Source organism: Salmo salar, chromosome ssa16, assembly GCF_905237065.1.
Source record: "Salmo salar chromosome ssa16, Ssal_v3.1, whole genome shotgun sequence".
Taxonomy (NCBI): Eukaryota; Metazoa; Chordata; class Actinopteri; order Salmoniformes; family Salmonidae; genus Salmo; species Salmo salar.
In genome coordinates, this window is record NC_059457.1 from 79,546,886 (window position 1) to 79,553,893 (window position 7,008).

Below are 7,008 nucleotides of genomic sequence, written 5' to 3' on the forward strand. Positions count from 1 at the left end.
TGGGGAGGTTCTTCTTCTCTCACCGCTCTCCTCCGTGGCCACTGGGGAGGTTCTTCTTCTCTCACCGCTCTCCTCCGTGGCCACTGGGGTGGTTCTTCTTCTCTCACCGCTCTCCTCCGTGGCCACTGGGGAGGTTCTTCTTCTCACACCGCTCTCCTCCGTGGCCACTGGGGAGGTTGTTCTTCTCACACCGCTCTCCTCCGTGGCCACTGGGGAGGTTCTTCTTCTCTCACCGCTCTCCTCCGTGGCCACTGGGGAGGTTCTTCTTCTCTCACTACTCTCCTCCGTGGCCACTGGGGAGGTTCTTCTTCTCTCACCGCTCTCCTCTGTGGCCACTGGGGAGGTTATTCTTCTCTCACTGCTCTCCTCTGTGGCCACTGGGGTGGTTCTTCTTCTCTCACCGCTCTCCTCCGTGGCCACTGGGGAGGTTCTTCTTCTCTCACCACTCTCCTCCGTGGCCACTGGGGAGGTTCTTCTTCTCACACTGCTCTCCTCCGTGGCCACTGGGGAGGTTCTTCTTCTCTCACCACTCTCCTCCGTGGCCACTGGGGAGGTTCTTCTTCTCTCACCGCTCTCCTCTGTGGCCACTGGGGAGGTTCTTCTTCTCACACTGCTCTCCTCCGTGGCCACTGGGGAGGTTCTTCTTCTCTCACCGCTCTCCTCCGTGGCCACTGGGGAGGTTCTTCTTCTCACACCGCTCTCCTCTGTGGCCACTGGGGAGGTTCTTCTTCTCTCACTACTCTCCTCCGTGGCCACTGGGGAGGTTCTTCTTCTCTCACCGCTCTCCTCTGTGGCCACTGGGGAGGTTATTCTTCTCTCACCGCTCTCCTCTGTGGCCACTGGGGTGGTTCTTCTTCTCTCACCGCTCTCCTCCGTGGCCACTGGGGAGGTTCTTCTTCTCTCACCACTCTCCTCCGTGGCCACTGGGGAGGTTCTTCTTCTCACACTGCTCTCCTCCGTGGCCACTGGGGAGGTTCTTCTTCTCTCACCACTCTCCTCCGTGGCCACTGGGGAGGTTCTTCTTCTCTCACCGCTCTCCTCTGTGGCCACTGGGGAGGTTCTTCTTCTCACACTGCTCTCCTCCGTGGCCACTGGGGAGGTTCTTCTTCTCTCACCACTCTCCTCCGTGGCCACTGGTTAGAGGCCTCATTACTTTATGTACTTCACACTCAGTTCTTCACGCTCATTACTGGGTTGTTGACAGAATGGTTGCATAACAGCCCAACTGTTTATCAGAACACATAATGTTGTTGCTTCAGTGTTGAAAATGAAGATCTTGTAGATAGATAGGCACAATATGATGTATTTTTTAATACCGTATAATACTGTAGATACACTTAATGTTGTGGCATCGAGACATACTGGCCCTATGAAAACCTCTTGGCTTTAATCACTCAGGACCCTTGGACAACCAAACAACCAAAAGTTAGGTCTGACATCTTGCCGACTGGAAGCTCCGGTAATCCTCACTCAGTAACAGTCTAATTGCTCAATATGACATCTGGCTGCACTCTTCTGGCTACGTAGAATCTCTTAAGTCTACTTGATTTATCCAGCTGACTTTTCCAAGCCAGGGATTATGAAACCTTACTCGAACAAGCATGGGAAATGTGCTGTGGTCTGTGCAACTCATAACGTTGGCGATCAGGCTTGGTTTGTGAGTGAGTATACAGATATTGTACATGTAACAAGTCCGGATCCCGAAACGTCACGCTTTCAAAGGTTTCCTTACTTGGTCTGTAGACTAGCCTATTCCTCCACCTGGATGGATTCTCCTAAAAATGCCATGCTTCTTTTGAGGGGTCAAAGGTCATATCTGGCCCGCCCTCCCACCGCCCGCCCACCCACCCCTCCCTCTCCACGGCGCTGGTCGACAGGAAACGATGTGCTTTAACAGCCCACCTTTTCCCATATCCTGGGAGGAGCCTGCGGTCGGCGCTGCGATAAGAACAATGGCAGGAAACACGGAGAGGAGTGAGAGAGTTCTCTGGGAGACGTTGGAATGGTGGAGACTGCATGGTGGAGGCCTGGAGGGGTGGAGAGGTGGAGGGGTGGAGGGGTGGGGACCTAGAGTGCTAGAGAGGTAGAGGGCTAGAGGGGTGGAGGCCTGGAGGGCTAGAGGTGTGGAGGGCTAGAGGGGTGGAGGGCTAGAGGGCTAGAGGGGTGGAGGGCTAGAGGTGTGGGGGCCTGGAGGGCTGGAGGTGTGGAGGGCTAGAGGGGTGGAGGGCTAGAGGGCTAGAGGGGTGGAGGGCTAGAGGGGTGGAGGGCTAGAGGGCTAGAGGGGTGGAGGGCTAGAGGGGTGGAGGGCTAGAGGGCTAGAGGTGTGGAGGGCTAGAGGGGTGGAGGGCTAGAGGGGTGGAGGGCTAGAGGGGTGGAGGGCTAGAGGGCTAGAGGTGTGGAGGGCTAGAGGGGTGGAGGGCTAGAGGGCTAGAGGGGTGGAGGGCTAGAGGTGTAGGGGCTAGAGGGCTGGAGGGCTGGAGGTGTGGAGGGCTAGAGGGTGTGGGGGCCTGGAGGGCTAGAGGGGTGGAGGGCTAGTGGTGTGGGGGCCTGGAGGGCTAGAGGTGTGGAGGGCTAGAGGGGGTGGAGGGCTAGTGGTGTGGAGGGCTAGAGGGGTGGAGGGCTAGAGGGGTGGAGGGCTAGAGGTGTGGGGGCCTGGAGGGCTAGAGGGGTGGGGGGCCTGGAGGGCTAGATGGGTGGAGGTGTGGAGGGCTAGTGGTGTGGAGGGCTAGAGGGGTGGAGGGCTAGAGGGGTGGAGGGCTAGAGGTGTGGGGGCCTGGAGGGCTAGAGGGGTGGGGGCCTGGAGGGCTAGATGGGTGGAGGGGTGGAGGGCTAGAGGTGTGGGGGCCTGGAGGGCTAGAGGTGTGGAGGGCTAGTGGTGTGGGGGCCTGGAGGGCTAGAAGTGTGGGGGCCTGGAGGGCTAGAGGTGTGGAGGGCTAGAGGTGTGGGGGCCTGGAGGGCTAGAGGTGTGGAGGGCTAGAGGGGTGGAGGGCTAGAGGGCTAGAGGGGTGGAGGGCTAGAGGTGTGGGGGCCTGGAGGGCTAGAGGGGTGGAGGGCTAGTGGTGTGGGGGCCTGGAGGGCTAGAGGTGTGGAGGGCTAGAGGGGTGGAGGGCTAGTGGTGTGGGGGCCTGGAGGGCTAGAGGTGTGGAGGGCTAGAGGGGTGGAGGGCTAGAGGGCTAGAGGGGTGGAGGGCTAGAGGTGTGGGGGCCTGGAGGGCTGGAGGTGTGGAGGGCTAGAGGTGTGGAGGGCTAGTGGTGTGGAGGGCTAGTGGTGTGGAGGGCTAGAGGGGTGGAGGGCTAGAGGGGTGGAGGGCTAGAGGGGTGGAGGGCTAGAGGTGTGGGGGCCTGGAGGGCTAGAAGTGTGGGGGCCTGGAGGGCTAGAGGGGTGGGGGCCTGGAGGGCTAGAAGTGTGGGGGCCTGGAGGGCTAGAGGTGTGGGGGCCTGGAGGGCTAGAGGTGTGGAGGGCTAGAGGGGTGGGGGCCTGGAGGGCTAGAGGTGTGGGGGCCTGGAGGGCTAGAAGTGTGGGGGCCTGGAGGGCTAGAGGTGTGGAGGGCTAGAGGGGTGGGGGCCTGGAGGGCTAGAGGGGTGGAGGGGTGGAGGGCTAGAGGGGTGGAGGGCTAGAGGTGTGGAGGCCTGGAGGGCTAGAGGGGTGGAGGGCTAGAGGTGTGGAGGCCTGGAGGGCTAGAGGGGTGGAGGGCTAGAGGGGTGGAGGGCTAGAGGTGTGGAGGCCTGGAGGGCTAGAGGGGTGGAGGGCTAGAGGGGTGGAGGGCTAGAGGTGTGGGGGCCTGGAGGGCTAGAGGGATGGAGGGCTGGAGGGGTTGAGGGGTAGAGGGGTACAGGGGTGGAGGGCTGGAGGAAGGCACACCTAGTGTGAGTGGACTGGCTGGACATTTTCCCTTAGCATTCCTCTGAATAGTTTATTAGCCCCCTGATTGTTTCTGTAATGTCTTAATGGGCTCTTTTAGGAATTACTAAGGACTTTGTTCCTTCCTTGAGAACTTGTTTGGGTTCAAGTTGCTCGCCTGATACTAACTATAAGTTAAGTGTGTCTGGAAAATACTTGGTTTCACAAGCTGGTGTGGGAAATTATGAATTTGAGTTTACATGTTTAGTGAGTCATTGATGAACAACAGGAAATCAAACATTGAACACCAACGTATTCTGTTTCCTCCATCTGACAAAACTGTACTGTGCTTTTCATTGCACATTATCATGCAAGCAATATCGGCAACCCAATTACTAAAATAGTTATGACTAAATAATTTCCCTTTGACCTTCACAGATAATTTATCATCTGGACTTTGGGGAGGGGTTGTCTTATGAGAAATCCAACAATGAAACATGGCTTTGAGACGTTTCCTCACCTAACTTTTATAAACAACAATATGTGAGAAACACTATAGGAATGACCCCATCGCTTGCATGTTCATCAACTTCTACAGAAAGCCTTCAGTATCTGTTCTCTGTTAGGGTTGTGGTATGCCCATAACGTTCAGAGCATTCTGTTTCACAGCATTTCAGTGAGACCCTTGTAAATCTATTCAATAATGAGTGTTACGCTGCATGCATCCCAAACCACCAATGACACCCAAAAACCTCACTGTGGAATCAAATGGGAGCGCCCTGACAGTTTACAATTTACGGCCCCATGTCTGTCTGTCGGTAAAGCCGTGCGGACTGATGAGCCAACGGAGCACCAGACTTCCTGCGGGCCCCACCCAGCCATCCAGCCCAGCCAGCCCAGGTCACATCCACTCAACTGGGCCACGGAGCTCAGAGCTTGACCTAACCCCTCCACACCCTCCACACCCAGCCTCAGCCAATTAGTCATTCCATTGTTCTCAAGAGTGCAGACATCCTATACTTGGCAAGCCCAGATCATGTTCTAAGCATTTATCTCTTTGCCAGATCTGTCTGTCTCTGGTAGTTAAGTATAGTAGCCTATGGTGTGGTTGTTCGCATTGTGTTGTCATCATCGCTGGTTTTTACTGTCACTAATGGCAATGACGGTGTGACTGGAAATGATCTTCGACAATACGTTGTGGTTGAAGCAAAGTGGGCTGATATTAGCCTATAGCCTACCCTATAAGCTGGATCCACCAGTAATGGAGGTAAATTCCATTCAATTTCATTTCCTCATGCAAAAAGCCCTTGATTACGATGTTGTGGTCAAGGGATTATCCTGTCAACATGGCCCTCCTCAAGCAAACCTCAAAAAGAATGTCCCACACATACTTCCACAGATACGTAGTTCTGGAATGTGTTAGAGAAGTTGTCAGTGTTCCATGGAAGGCAGGCCAAGCCTGCTCTATGCAATCTATCTGACCCTCGCTCATCTTTCACCCACACACTGACAGACACACTGGGAATCTGGGTCTATGGCAGATACAGGCTGCGTCCCAAATGGCACCCCGTTTGCTACATAGTGTACTACTTTTGACCAATACCATATGGGCCCTGCTCAACAGTAGTGTGCTATATTGGGAATAGGGTGCCATTTGGGACGTACACATAGTGTGTAGAGACAGGCTATGACCCCTTATAGTTTACAAAATATTTAGGTGGTGATGGGATTCAGTTCCATTGCTCCTCTTCTAAAGCCAGACAGGGGGAATGCTAATGTTTTGCCAGAGTTAAACTCTGAAGGAAGTCAGATTAGGGTTGGTCGTCATCACCACTAAAAGACATTATGTAGAACTGAAGGTATTGGAGCAGGGTTCAAATCTCTCTCTCTCTGTCTCTCTCTCTGTCTCTCTCTCCCATTTGCACCTCCATTTGGTAGAGATTGATTACATTGCACCTGTTTCAGCTGCCCAGGGTCAGTGTGACAGACGTCATTATGGCCGCACAGTGACGCCTATGGGCCCTTTGTAAAGTTCGGCTAGATCCAAGAGGGCTGCCAAGAGTAGGAGGGAGGGGCGGTGTCATAGAAGGGTCGATCGGCTCAACATTTGGTTCCTTTTTGGAGTCATGTTCCGGTGGTACAAACATAGTGACATTCCTGACCATTAGTTGTAATATGTTCGTTGATGGAGCTACAGTTCAACGGACACTGACTGAGTTTCTCTGGGGGGAAGGTTGACGTTGCCTGGAAGTGTTGGTTGTGGGCCGTTTCTGGGCCTTCCATCCTAACAGTTCAGGTCCGTACCAGACCTGGGGAAAGCTGATCAAGAAGAGCCGGAGAATTCTACACCGAACATTCTGCATTGTCAGAGATGGAGACGCCATTCCTATAGAAATATAACTTACAGAATGGTTGTTCCATAGAGATCCAATGACCAGACAGTTGACAGAAGCCATGGTATTACTGGCCATGTGAATGCTATACTTAGTAAACAGGCAGTGGTCATGAGACAAGGGGAACTGTTTGCGACTGAACACCAGAGCAGACGGATCACAAGTTCAATGGCGTATTTTTTTAAACAGGAAGTGAGTCTGTGTTCTGTACATAACACATTTCAGATTTCGATCCGTACAACAATACAGAACTGAGCGGAAGCCAGTTGTTTTGATATTGTTGTTGTGGAGTGTCATAGATAGGAACAATCATTTCAAGCGTGTCAACCTTATATATACAGTATCATGTCATTGATGAGTGACTTTTAGGATTTAAGAGGTGAAAGGAAATGTTCTGCTACAGTAATTTGGCAACTACAGTAACCCAGTGACTGAGAGGAAAATATGGAGCAGTGTGTCACAATGAGGAAGTGGACATGCATCCTCTGATGAAAAACAACTCCAACTCTCCATAGGAAGTTCCAGACACAGTCCCAGTCCCAGACCCAGACCCAGTCCCATTCACAGCTCCAGACCCAGTTCCGGACCCAGATCCAGTCCCAGACCCAGTCGCAGTTCCAGACCCAGTTCCAGACCCAGTCGCAGTTCCAGACCCAGTTCCAGACCTAGTCCCAGACCCAGTTCCAGACCCAATCCCAGACCCAGTTCCAGACCCAATCCCAGACCCAGTTCCAGACCCAGTCGCAGTTCCAGACCCAGTTCCAGACCCAGTTCC